The sequence below is a fragment of the Callithrix jacchus genome, chromosome 22 (assembly GCF_049354715.1).
Source record: "Callithrix jacchus isolate 240 chromosome 22, calJac240_pri, whole genome shotgun sequence".
NCBI classification, from domain to species: domain Eukaryota; kingdom Metazoa; phylum Chordata; class Mammalia; order Primates; family Cebidae; genus Callithrix; species Callithrix jacchus.
In genome coordinates this window covers 1836464-1850822 of record NC_133523.1, presented here as the reverse complement: position 1 = coordinate 1850822, position 14359 = coordinate 1836464, and positions in this window count along the sequence as shown.

The window sequence follows — 14359 nt, the reverse complement described above, 5'->3', positions numbered from 1 at the left end:
CCTGAGAAGCCTCACAGCACAGGCCCCATGAGAACTCCCGAATGAGGAAGAGGCCGACGCGGAGCCGGAGACCTGGAGCCTCCCTACCGCAGGCCTCCTGCTGGCTCGAGCCAAACTCCAGCTGTGCCGGCACCAACAGGTTCTCTCCCGTGGCTGCCAGGGGAGCACTTGCAGATGGCGGGATAGAGAGGCGGACTCGGCCCTAGCTGGACACGGGACACGAGGGTGACCTAGGACGAAGCCCACGGCCGCCCGCTGCCACCGGCACCCTCACCGGGATTCGGGCCAGGACCTCCCTCACATGGGCTCCGTGTCCCCTCTGGGTTCAGGGAAAGACAGCACCGTGGGCTGGCCTGCCCACCGCCACCCGAGGCCCACAGCCCCTGCCAGGCTGTGCCCAGCACTCGACCCCAAAAGCACCCACAGCGCTGCCTGCGGCCACCATCTGCCCTCTGCCAGGCCTTGTTCAAGGCCTTGTTGGACCATGAGCCCCTGGGGGCCTGGGGCAGCTCCGTGGAGGCGCAGAAAAGAAACAAAGCCAAACCCACAACAGGATCCCCCTCCGCAGACGCCCTCGGCGATGCCGACCGTCCCCAAGTTCAGCTTCCGTCCCTCCCAGAGGCTCTGCAGACGTGTCTGGTGGGGGGCCTGCCTCTCAGATGTGCACTGACCCCCCCCACTCCCCACGGACACAGTGCCCGCCCCCCGACTGCCACACCCTGGGACTGCCCCAAATCCCCAAATTAAGGGCTGGCGAACTAGCTTCCCTGAAGCCTGGGAAGAGCAACAGGGAGACTTTCAATTAAAAACCCTCACCTACTTCCTTTGTAGCCCAGAGTAATCCCTGTATCATTAAGGAGGAGGAGGAAGAGAAGGAGGAGGAAGAGTGGGGGGGGGGAGGAGGAGGAGGAGGAGGAGGAGGAGGAGGAGGAGGAGGAGGAGGAGGGGGGGGGGAGGAGGAGGAAGAGGAGAAGAAGAAAAAAGAGACCAAAACCAGCAATCCCACAGAAATCTGTCTGCACAGATGCTGCACTGGGGCGGGCCATCCTACAAACGGCATGGCCTCTCAGACCCACCCAGAGCCCGGGGAAACGAGGTGCTGCTCCTGCAGCCTCTTTAGAGGAACCAGAAAGGAGGGAAATCAGACAGGAAGCCCCTTTACACACAAGGAGGTCCTACTGCACAGCGGACACAGTCAATTCAGAGGACCACCGGGGTTTCGCCTCCCACGGGGATGGAGGGAGTACAGCCAGCTTCTCCCACATCTCACCCTACCTGCCTGCAGGACACACAGCTGGCCTCTCAGCCCCTGGACCTGGCCCTCCCACTGGGCTCCCACCCCAACCCCGGCTACCGGGCATGCAGGCCTCCCATCCCCTCCCATCTGTGAAGGAGCGGCTCTCAGAGCTCACAGTGGGGGGCTGAGCAAAACACTCTGGGCCCTGGAGACGTCAAGGCAAGCGTGCGCGTGCCTGCACACACTCCCGGGGGCTGCCTGCCTGCGAAACTCATCAGTAGGCACGGCCGGGCCCAGCCCAGCCCAGAGCGTTTTGTTCTGGTGGTGGAGACGCGGGGAAAAAGAAAACAAACTTCACCGGTGACAACCGCAAACTTCCCCCTTCCGAAGCTGGGGGCCCTGGCAAAGTCTGTCCTCTGCCCAGAAGCACCCCAGGCCGGGCCGGGCTGTGCAGGGCAGAGTAGTCCGGGTACTTCCATCCCCAGCTACCCCCCCCAACCCCTCCCGCGGCATAAAGGGGTTGTCCCCCAAGACGGGAATCTTTGTACCTTCCAGCTCAGCTCCCACACCCAGGAAACACCAACGATGCTCCTGCACGTCCTGGGGTGAAGAAGCAGACCCTGGAAGGCAGAGCCCAACCAGATGGACGTGTGGACAGCCCCGGAGCCCCGGGACGCACAGCGGAGCGCAGCGAGGGAGAAGATGCTGGACTCCACCTACACAGACAAGCCTCCGGCCGTTTCCTGCAAACAATGCCATCCGGAGGCCAGAGGAATAAGAACCAGCTGTCCCAAAGCCATTCTGGCTCAGGACGCAACAGTCCCCGAGTGTCCTCTCAGCCCCCACGCCCCCCAACAGGAAAGTCTTCCCCCAAGAAAGTTGGGAGAGAGGAGCCGCGCGGGGATCGGGGATCGGCGGGACCACCGCAGGCCCCGCTCAGACACCTCACCCTCCCTCCCAGATCCGTGCGTTTCCGGAAAACAAAGCCGGTGGCCAGAGCGGAAGGGGGAGGGGGCAGCGAGCCCAGCCGGGAGTTCCCGGGCAGTGCCGCAACAGGTCCCTGCGGATCGGACCCCTTCCTCCCCCCCGCACTCCCCTGCTCTCCCCCTCAAGAGCGTCAGGACTACAAAGTGCGGAGGGGGGCACAGCTGCGTGGGGAGGGGCCAGGCCACGGCACGAGGTAGCGACGGGGCCAGGTGGGCAGGGGCATCGAGACCAGAACGCGGGGAGGTGTGAGGGACACGGGTGAGTGGGCGGTGGGCTTGAGCACCGGGTGGGGGCTAAAGGCTCAGCAAAGGGCACGAAAGTTGGAGCAAGGCAGTCAACGGGGTGCAGAGTGGGGGTCACTGGGGCCGCGGGGGCAGGGTCTGGAGTGTGAGGGCCACTGGGGCGCTGGAGTCCTGAGTGTGCAGATCAGCGGGGAGCTATCTCTGGAGGTCCTGAGCGTGGCGTCGGCGGAGTTGGGGGCGCTGGGGTCCCGAGTGCAGGGTCAGAGGGGTGTTGCGGCAGCGGGGCCCTGAGTGTGGGGCTCAGCGTGGAGGGCGGTTAGACGGGGTGGGCGATGGGGGCCGGAACGCAGGGGGCAATGGACCCTGTGTGGGGGCGGGGGCGCCGAGGGCCTGGCGCAGGGGGTGTGGGGGCCGGGACGGGCACGCGCGTCGTTACCTTGGCTCCGCTGTGGCCGGGCCCGTGGGCAGCGTCTGGGCGGCCGGCCCGGGCTCAGCAGTGCGGCGAGGACCCCCGCTCCGGGCCCCGCGCCCGCTCGCGCTCCGGCGCCCGCTCCAGCCCCCGCTCCGGCTCCCGCGCCGCCTGGGCCGGCCTCCGCATGTTCGGGGCGGGAGGCGCCGGGCTCGCCGCGCTCCGCCGCGCCCGCTCCGGGGCCCGCGCGCCTTACGCCGCCAGCGTCGGCCAGCGGGGGGCGGCGGCCATACGCGCCTCACTGCGCAGCCGCGGCTAGGGCGCCGGGGGCGCGCACCGCCGACGTCACAGCGCGGGGAGGGGCCAACGCCAGGCAGGGCGTCACTCGCGCCGCTTTGCGACAGCAGGCGGCGCCGCGCGACGGCCACCGCGCTTTGCGGCCGCTCCGGGACCGCCAGACCGCTGCCCGCGGGGAACACCGAAAGCGCGCGGCCGCGGGGGGAGCGCGCAGGCGGGAAAGGCGTCGAGAGGTTTCCACACCCTCCTGGAGGTGGGGCCTCTGCCACCCGCACCGCCCCACCCGCCGTTGCCATGGCGACGCGTGGCTGGTCGCCCTGGCACCGCCCCGCCGCGTGTGTGACGTCACGGTCTCGCCACCTGACGTCACGGGCGGGCGGCACCGCGGGGCGTTGCCTGCGTGGGGCGGTGGCGGGCGAGGCGCGGCGAGACGACCGTCTGCGCGCGCGGGGCTGCGAGGTTTCCGGGGCAGGCGCTGGAAGGGGCGGGCGCACGGCGGGGAAATGAGCTGATTAAGGGCAACAGGGTTTTCCATCTGGCTTTCCTGGGCCAGGAGGGGAAAACAGTTCTCGAATAACTGCTCCGTGTCCGGGGGTACAACAGCGGTGGCGTGGGCGGCCCCGGGTCAAGTGCATCGCGGGGCCTGCCATGCCACGCGTGCGACTCTGCGCGTGGAGCCCGCTCCCTGCCCGTGCGCTGCCTGCCTCCCGCCTGCACCGGGCAAGAAACATGGGGAGGGGACCCGCAGGCCCAGGCCCCGCACAGGGAGGCCCGGTTTCGCCCCATGACGGGGCCTGGACGGGGACCAGCAGCTGCAGAAACGGTTCCCGGCCTCCCCACATCCCCCACGCACCTCCCGGCGGGGCACTTTTAAAGTCCGAGGAGACGCATTCATTCAAACCTGTATCAAGTGCCTGTCAGCGGCTCTGAGAATAGAACAGTGAGCTGGACTCTTGGCATCGTTTCCCAGGGAGTCCTTGGTCCTGGGGGGAGGAGACAGCCCTCTGATGATTTCAGATGATGTCATAAGGTAGGATGCAGGGCGGGCACGGTATCATCCCAGCACTTCGGGAGGCTGAGGCAGGAGGACATTCGGTTGAGCCCAGGAGTTCAAGGCCAGCCTGAGCAACAGAGTGAGACCCTGTCTCTACAAAAAACACAATTGGGGTGTGGTGGTGCATCCCCGTGGCCCCAGCTACTTGGGAGGCTGAGCCAGGAGGATTGCTTGAGCCCAGGAGGTCGAGGCTGCAGTGGGCTGTGACCGTACCACTGCGCTCTAGCCTGCCTGACACAGCAAGAGTGTCTTAAAATAGTAAGACTAAATGAAATCCCAGTACTTTGGGAGGCTTTGGCAAGTGGCTCACTTCAGACCAGGAGTTCGACACCAGCCCAGGCAACATGGCAAAACCCATCTCTACAAAAAATGGGCGTAGTGGCAGGCATCTGCAGTCCCAGCTGACTGGGGAGCTGAGGCAGGATTGCTTGAGCCTGGGGAGGTTGATGCGGTGGCTCACACTTGTAATCCCAGCACTTTGGGAGGCCGAGGCAGGTGGATCACGAGGTTAAGAGATCGAGACCATCCTGGTCAACATGGTGAAACCCTGTCTCTACTAAAAATACAAAAAATTAGCTGGGCACGGTGGTGTGTGCCTGTAGTCCCAGCTACTCGGGAGGCTGAGGCAGGAGAATTGCCTGAACCCAGGAGGCAGAGGTTGCGGTGAGCTGAGATCGTGCCATTGCACTCCAGCCTGGGTAACAAGAGCCAGACTCCATCTCAAAAAAAAAAAAAACGAACCAAAAAAACCAACGATGGTATGTGGCAAGGCTAAGCTAGATGCGATAAGATTGGGAGGAAGATTTCATCATCTCCTATGACAGTCCTGTGGTATTCGAGCCAGATAGGAATGCAAAGGAAAATGGAGGAGAATTTACCTGAACGGGAAGCCTGAATGGCAGCATCATACGGGCCGCACTGAGCTCTGGGAGATGCATGTTGTAGCTCTCGTCTTGCAGCAATGTGACTCCTTGGAGAAGCTCCAGCAACTCCTCCTGCTATCCTTTGCCGCTAAGTCAGGGTCCCCTCTGTCCGGATCCCCGCTGTGAAGGCGTGTGTTTATTTCATGTCCGTCTCCTCCAGCCAGGCCTGTAGGACCCAGCGAAAGGGCGGGCACACAGCAGGCACTCAGTCTAAGTGGGGCAGCCATATGTGGTGAGTGAACAAATGCATGAATCAGGCCGAGCGGTGGCTCACGCCTGTAATCCCAGCACTGGAGGCCGAGGCGGGTGGATCACGAGGTGAAGAGATCCAGACCATCCTGGTCAACATGGTGAAACCCCGTCTCTACTAAAAATACAAAAATTAGCTGGGCACGGTGGCGCATGCCTGTAATCCCAGCTACTCGGGAGGCTGAGGCAGGAGAATTGCCTGAACCCAGGAGGCGGAGGTTGCGGTGAGCCGAGATCGCGCCATTGCACTCCAGCCTGGGTAACAAGAGCGAAACTCCGTCTCAAAAAATAAAAAAATTAAAATTAAAAAAAAAAAAGGTATAAATGAATCAGCGCCGCAGACCTCCCAGAATCCTCAGAACCCAGGTTCTGGGTCCTCAGACTTCCCTGGCCCGTCTCCTCTCACCTCTCCCACTCTGAAGTTTCTGAGACAGGGTCTCCTGCCTGGCTGGAGCACCGGGGTGCTACAATCGTGACTCACTGCAGCCTCGACCTCCCAGACACAAGCGATCCTCCTACCTCAGCCTCCCAAGGAGCTGGTACTACAGGTGAACCCCACGACTGTCTAATTAAAAAAAATTTTTTTTTTGAGACGGAGTTTCGCTCTCGTTACCCAGGCTGGAGTGCAATGGCGCGATCTCGGCTCACCACAACCTCCGCCTCCCGGATGCAAGCAATTCTCCTGCCTCAGCCTCGCGAGTAGCTGGGATTACAGGCACCCACCACCACACCTGGCTAATTTCGTATTTTTAGTAGAGACGAGCTTTCTCCATGTTTGTCAGGCTGGTCTCCAACTCCTGACCTCATGATCCACCCGCCTCGGCCTCCTGAAGTATTGAGGAGGCCCTTCACCCAGGCATGAGCCACCTCGCCCAGCCTCACTTGGGATCTTCGAAAAAGCAAATGGCCTGTCATCCTTTTTGGCTTTTTTCTTTTTTCAAACAGAGTCTCACCGTCACCTGGCTGGAGAGCAGTGGTGTGACCTTGGCTCACTGTAGTCTTGACCTTCTGAGCTCAAGCTCGGCTTCCTAAGGACCTGGGACCACAGGTGCAGGCCATCATGCCCGGCTTTTTTTTTTTGGAGGTGGAATCTTACTCTGACACCCAGGCTGGAGTGCAGTGACATGATATCGGTTCACTGCAACCTCCCTCTCCCAGGTTCAAGCGATTCTCCTGCCTCAGCCTCCCAAGTAGCCGGGATTACAGGCGCAGGCCACCACACCTGGCTAATTTTTACTTTTTAGTAGAGACAGGGTTTCACCTTGTTGACCAGGCTGGTCTTGAACTCCTGACCTCAGTGATCCACCTGTCTCGGCCTCCCAAAGTGCTGGGATGACAGGTGTGAGCCATCATACCCGGCCTTAATTTTGTATTTTTAGTAGAGATGGGGTTTCTCCATGTTGGTCAGGCTGGTCTTGAACTCCCGACCTCAGGTGATCTGCCCACTTTGGCCTCCCAAAGTGCTGGGATGACAGGCGTGAGCCACCGTAGCCAACCTTGCTTTCTCAATTTTAACCCACTTCAAATGTGGTCCACCTGTTCCTGATTCATTTCAGCTGTAATCATGAGGACATCACTGGGGACAGCGGGGGCGGGGGTGGGTGGGAACAGCCCCTTTGGGGGTCTTTTTTTGAGACAGGGTCTTTGTCACCGAGGCTGGAGTGCAGTGGCACCATCTCGGCTCACTGCAGCTTCTGCCTCCCCGGGCTCAGGCAGCTGGGATCTCAGACACGAGCCACCATGCCTTTTTTTTTTTTGAGACGGAGTCAGAGTCTTGCTCTGTTGCCAGGCTGGCGTGCAGTGGCGAAATCTCACCTCACCGCAACCTCACCCTCTGGGTTCGAGCGATTCTCCTGCGTCAGCCTCCCGAGTAGCTGGGATTACAGGCGCGCGCCACCACGCCCAGCTATTTTTTTTATTAATTTTTATTTTTTGCATTTTTAGTAGAGACAGGGTTTCACCATGTTGGCCAGGATGGTCTCGATCTCCCCGCCTTGGCCACCCAAAGTGTTGAGGTTCCAGGCGTGGGCCACCAAGCCCAGCCAGCCCAGCTAAATTTTTTGTATTTTTTGTAGAGAGAGGGTTTCACTATGTCCACCTGCCTCGGCCTTCCAACGTGCTGGGGTTACAGGTGTGAGCCAACGCACGTGGCACCCTTTCGTGTCTTAATCAAATAAGAGCATTGTAAGGATAACAAGTTGTCCGCTCCTCTAGAGAGAAAAACCACCATCCAGCGTCCTGGAAAATCCCAGACAGCTGTAGGTTTTGGGGGGAGAGAAAGGGAGGAAGCGCCCCCTTCTGTTCTATTCCTGTCCTCACGTAAGAGGCGCTCACACTTTTAGTCCCAGCATTTGAGGAGGCCAAGGTGGGAGGCTCCCTTTAGGCCAGGTGTCCGAGATCAGCCTTAGCGAGGCTCAGAACCCAAAATGAGAACTCATCTCTACAAATAATTTAAAAATTAGCCGGGCGTGGTGACGCGCACCTGTAGTCCCAGCCGCTGCACGAGGGCTGCTTGAGCCCAGGAGGTTGAGGTTTTAGTTCACCGTGATTGCATCTGCGCTCCAGCCTGGGCAACACAGCAAGACCTCATCTCTAGAAAGAAAGGAAGGGGCCGGGTGCGGCGGCCCACGCCTGTCACCCCAGCACTTTGGGAGGCCGAGGCGGGTGGATCACGAGGTCAAGAGATCGAGACCATCCTGGTCAACATGGTGAAACCCCATCTCTACTAAAAATACAAAAAATTAGCTGGGCGTTGTGGCGCGTGCCTGTAATCCCAGCTACTCGGGAGGCTGAGGCAGGAGAATTGCCTGAACCCAGGAGGCGGAGGTTGCGGTGAGCCAGGATCGCGCCATTGCACTCCAGCTTGGGCAACAAGAGCGAAACTCCGTCTCAAAAATAAAAAAATAAAAATAAAATAAAATACAAAAATTAGCTGGGCGTGGTGGCAGGTGCCTGTAATCCCAGCTACTCGGAAGGCTGAGGCAGGAGATGGCTTGAACCTGGGAGGTGATGATGGCAGTGAGGCAGGATCGTGCCACTTTACCCCAGCCTCAAAAAAAAAAAAAAAAAAAAAAAATGCTCCTCAGCAGACACCAAAGCTGCCCACACCTTGGTCTTGAACCTCTGGCCTCTCCAGAGCTGTGAGAACTAAGTTTCTGTTGTGCGTAAGCTGTGTCACCTGTGGGATTTTGTTAGAGACACCACTAGCCTGACACCCCAAAACCCTCTGCCAGGAAAGCCCCCCCCTCCCACTCTAGCCCCATTCATCCTTGAAGGCCCAGCCACGGGGTCGCCGCCTCTGGGGAGCCTTCTGGAAGCTTCTCTCCCCTGGCTTACCTTGTCCTGGTGCGTGTGACGGCTGCAGGTGTCCCCACAGCCCTGTGGCCTTCTTGGGGCCACTCACTCTGAGGCCAGTCAGCTGGAGCGTCAGGAGCGGGGGGCAGGGCTGCAGCAGCCCGGCTCGGGCATCGCAGGAAGCAAAGCTGGGTCGGGTCGCCAAGGCGCCTCGGGCTTGTGCTGCCGCCCTGTGTCTTCCTCCCGCTGTCCACCCTGGGCCTCCATTCGCCTTCCGACCCCAGAGGGAGAAGCACACGGGGCCCTAGGGGGCCATGGAGCCCGGACGGGGAGGGACCCTGAGTGCTGAGTTCACCTCGTGGAGCGGGTCCCACAGAGTAAGAAGTAAATGTCCACGGTGCCGGAGCCTCTGAGCCAGGCGGCCGATTCGTCACAGCAGCTGGGCCTCATCACTCACGCGCTAATGCACAGGTGCAGCCCGTCACGTGTGCGGTGCCGTGAAACTCACCTGTCGGGCGAGGCCAACTTCAGGCATGGCTGCATCAGGGGCGGCCTGTGGCCTTTCTCCTCCTCCCCGTGTCTCTGTCTCTGTATCTGTCTCTCTGTCTCTCTTTTTTTTGAGATGGAGACTTGCTGTCTTGTCCAGGCTGTAGTGTTTGCTATTCTTTCTATGCCTCTGCCTCTCCCTGGCTCTATCTCTTTCTGTCTCTTCCTTCCTCTGTCTATCACTGTGTCTCTGTCTCTGAAGCTGTCTCTGTCTCTCAGGCTCTCTGTCTCTGTGTCTCTCCCTTTCTCTTCCTCTCTCTATCTCTCCCTATCTCTCTGTTTCTACCTTCCTCTATCTCTGCTGTGTCTCATCTCCGTCACCCTGTCTCTCTCCCTCTCTCCATCTCTCTCTGTCTCTCTATCTCTCTGTCTCTGTCTCTCCCTCCCACCCCTCTCTCTGCCCCTACCTTTCCCTCTCCCTCCCTCTCCATCTCTCTCTGTTCCTTTCTGTCTCTCTGTCTCTATCTCTCCATCTCTGTCTCTCCATCTCTCTCTCTCCATTTCTCTGTCTCTCCACCTCTATCTCTCCATCTCTCTGTCTCTCCATCTGTCTCTCCATCTCTGTCTCTCCATCTTTCTCTGTCTCTATCTCTCCATTGCTCTCTGTCTCTCCATCTCTCTGTCTCTCCATCTCTGTCTCTATCTCTCCATCTGTCTCCCTCCCCACATCTTTCTCTGTCTCTCCCTTTCCCCCACTCTCTCTCCCTCTCTATCTCTCCTTCTCTGTCTCTCCCTCTCCTTGTCTCTCCGTCTCTGTGCCTTGGCTTCATTCTTTCACTACAAGCTCCTTCCGTCCGTGGCAGAAGGTGTGGCTTAGTTTATCAACCCTGAACGAAACAGAGCTCCTTTCTCCCAGGATCCTAATATAATCCTAGGAACGGGCCGGGCGCGGTGGCTCAAGCCTGTAATCCCAGCACTTTGGGAGGCTGAGGCGGGCAGATCACGAGGTCAAGAGATCGAGACCATCCCGGCCAACATGGTGAAACCATCTCTATTAAAAATACAAAAATTAGCTGGGCGTGGTGGCGCGTGCCTGTAGTCCCAGCTACTCAGGAGGCTGAGGCAGGAGGATTGCTTGAACCCGGGAGGCGGAGGTTGCAGTGAGCGGAGATCCCACCCCTGCACTCCAGCCTGGTGCCTGGCGACAGAGCGAGACTCTCAGAAAAAAAGATCCTAGGAAAGTCTCTTATTGTCTGGCACAGGCCCCTCCCGGATGGCTGGCCAGTGCTGGGTTAGGCCACGTCCTGGTGACCACAGGGCCAGGTTCCACGAGGGGCGGCCCCTTGGGAACACAGGAGTCAGGTGGGCCAGGCCCCCCACAGCAGGAAGAGTAGGTGCCGGGAAGGGGAAGGAGCGGAGCAGATGACAGCAGCTGCCTGGGACTCAGGACCTGGCTGCTGCATTCAGAGCAGCTCCAATTACAAAGGGCTTTCCCGCCTGGAGTGGCTCCGCGCCCAGCCCTGGCCCCGCCAGCCTCAGTGGCCTCCCTGCGAGGGGACAGTCCTGGCCATCATCTCCTGGTCTTGCCCTGGACAGCAGGGATCCAGTGACTCATGCCCTGGGCTGAAAATGGACATGACCTTGCAATTTTCCTGAATTTGCTCCAGCAACCAGATACAATGCTAATTCCCAGGGAGGGGAGGGGGGAGTCTGCCTTGTGGTTGCCCTTGAGCAGGTCCCCAGGCCTCAGTCTCATCTATAAAAGGACAGAGTTGAACACAAATTGCACTGCCAAACTGCTTTCTCCTAGTGCTGCTTGATTGATTGGTGATGTCTGCTGTCTGCAGGGGAGGGAAGCAGTGTGGGCATCATTGGTTGATTGGTGATGTCTGCCTTATTACAAGGGAGGGAAGCAGTGTGGGCATCTTTGGTTGATTGGTGATGTCTGCCTTTTGCAGGGGAGTGAAGCTGTGGGCATCACTGGTTGATTGGTGATGTCTGCCTTGTGCAGGGGAGGGAAGCAGTGTGGGCATCATTGGTTGATTGGTGATGTCTGCCCTGTGCACAGGAGAAGGGGAGGACAAACATCATTGATTGATTGATTGGTGATGTCTGCCTTATTACAGGGGAGGGAAGCAGTATGGGCATCGTTGGTTGATTGGTGATGTCTGCCCTGTGCACAGGAGGAAGAAGGGCAGGACAAACATCATTCATTCATTGATTGGTGATGTCTGCCAGTGTTGTCATGTTGCCCAGGCTGGTCTCGAACTCATAACCTCAGGTGATCCACCTCCCTCAGCCTCCCAAAGCGCTGGGTTTACAGGTGTGAACCACCACGCCCAGGCCAATTCTACAACTTTTTTCTGTTTCCCCATTTCAGATCATTCCAGAACTTTCTTTTTTTTTGACACGGAGTCTTGCTCTGTCGCTAGGCTGGAGTGCAATGGCGCGATCTCGGCTCACTGCAACCTCCGCCTCCTGGGTTCAAGCGATTCTTCCACCTCAGCCTCCCGAGTAGCTGGGATTACAGTCACGCGCCACCACGCCCGGCTAATTTTTTGTATTTTTAGTAGAGACGGGGTTTCATCATGTTGGCCAGGATGGTTTCAATCTCTTGACCTCATGATCCGCCCACCTTGGCCTCCCAAAGTGCTGCGATTACACGCGTGAGCCACGACGCCCGGCCCCAGAACTTTATTTTTATTTTTATTGTTTTTCTGTAGACGAAGTTTTGCTCTTGTCACCCAGACTGGAGGGCAGTGGCGCGATCTTGGCTCACTACAGCCTCTGCCTCCTGGATTTGAGCACTTCTCCTGCCTCAGCCTCCCGAGGAGCTGGGATTACAGGCATGCGCCACCGTGTCCAGCTAAGTGAGTCCCTCCAGCATCTTAGCTTGCTTCGTCAAGGCATGCAGGCTGAGAAGGCAAGAGACAGGCTCTGCTGGCAAAATAGAAGTCAAAATCTCTTACAGCCTAATCGCAGAATGATAGCCCGTTAGTTTGCCATTTTCTATTTGTTAAAATTAAGTCATGAGGCCAAGCACAGTGGCTCAAACCTGTAATCCCAGCACTTTGGGAGGCCAAGGCAAGAGGATCACCTGAGGTCGGAGTTTGAGAGCAGACTGGCCAAAATGGTGAAACCCCGTCTCTACTAAAAATACAAAAATTAGCTGGGCATGGTGGCGCGTGCCTGTAATCCCAGCTACTCGGGAGGCTGAGGCAGGAGAATCGCCTGAACCCAGGAGGCGGAGGTTGTGGTGAGCCGAGATGGCGCCATTGCACTCCAGCCTGGGTAACAAGAGCAAAACTCCGTCTCAAAAAGTAAATAAAATAAATAAATAAATAAATAAATAATAAGGTGTGGTGGTTCTTGCCTGTAATCCCACCATTTTCAGAGGCCGAGGCAAGAGGATCACCTGAGGTCGGAGTTTGAGACCAGCCTGGCCAAGATGGTGAAACTCCGTCTCTACTAATTAGCCGGGCGTAGTGGCGCACGCCTGTAGTCCCAGCTACTCCGGAGGCCGAGGCAGGAAAACCGCTTGAACCCGGGAGGCAGAGGTTGCAGTGAGCCGAGATTGTGCCATGGCCCTCCAGCCTGGAAGACAGAGCAAGACTCCGTCTCAAAAAAAAAAAAAAAAAAGGAAAGAAAGAAAAGATTGCACAATGGGATGGGACATGGTCCCCCAGCACCTGAGTGAGGAACTTCAGGGGTGCTTTGCGGGGACAGGCCCAGGTGGGTGGAGCGGGTGCTGTCGCCTCTGCTAGAGTTTCTATTGGAACCTGAAGTCAGGGAAGCCAGGGCAGGGCCCGTCCGACTGGCGCCCTCTGGCGGCCGAGCGGAGGGCGGCGGGGTCGACAACCCAAGGGAAGACAGGGAAGGGACTGGGGCGACAGTCTGCAGAAAGAGGGGCGTGGTACTTAGGATGCACAGCAGAGGCTGGGGTCCCCGTCCGTCCCCTGCAGCACCCGTCACTCCTAAACATGTAAACGCACACCCGCATGCAAACGCGTCAGCGGCGCAAACATCTCATTCTCTCTCCTTCTGGGGCCACAAGTCCCAGAGGAAGGTGTGGGTGGGGCTGGGCCCTTCTGAGGCCGAGGGGACTCTGTCCCGGGCCTCTCCTGGCTCCTGGTGGTGGCCGGCGTTCTTGGCTTTCGGAAGCTTCACCTCGGTGTGTTGTGTGTGTGTCTGTGTCCAAATTTCCTTATTTATTTGTTTTGAGACGGAGTTTCGCTCTCGTTACCCAGGCTGGAGTGCAATGGCGTGATCTCGGCTCACCGCAACCTCCGCCTCCTGGGTTCAGGCGATTCTCCTGCCTCAGCCTCCCGAGTAGCTGGGATTACAGGCACGCGCCACCATGCCCAGCTAATTTTTAGTATTTTTAGTAGAGACGGGGTTTCACCATGTTGACCAGGATGGTCTCGATCTCTTGACCTCGTGATCCACACGCCTCGGCCTCCAAAGTGCTTGGATTACAGGCATGAGCCACCATGCCCGGCGCAAATTTCCTTTTTCCCTTGAGACAGTCTGGCTCTGTCAGCCAGGCTGAAGTGCAGCGGCATGATATTGACTCACTGCAACCTCCACCTCCCGGGTTCAAACGATTCTCCCATCTCAGCCTCCTGAGTAGTTGAGATTACAGGCACCTGCCTGGCTAATTTTGTGTATTTTTAGTAGAGACAGGGTTTCACCATGTTGGCCAGGCTGGTCTTGAACTCCTAAACTCAGATGATCGACCTGCTTTGGTGTCCTGAAGGGCTGGGATTACAGGCATGAACCACTGCACCCGGCCTTTTTTTTTTTTTTTTTTTCTTTTTTTTTTGAGACAGGGTCTCGCTCGGGCACCCAGGCTGTTGTGCAGGTGAGCTGCAGCCTCAACCACCTGGGCTCAAGCAATCCTCCCACCTCAGCCTCCTGAGTAGTTGGGACTATAGGTACATGCCACCATGCCTGGCTAATTTTAATTTTTTTTGTAGAGACAGGGTCTCTGTTGCCCAGGATGGTCCTGAACTCCTGAGCTCAAGCGATCCTCCTACCTTAGCCTCCCAAATTGTGGGAATTACAGGCATGAGACACTGGGCCCAGCCCACATTTCACATTTCCCCTTTTATATGAAGGAGACCAGTCACATTGGATCAGTGCCCACCGTACCCAGAATGAAGTCATCTTAACTGTATCATT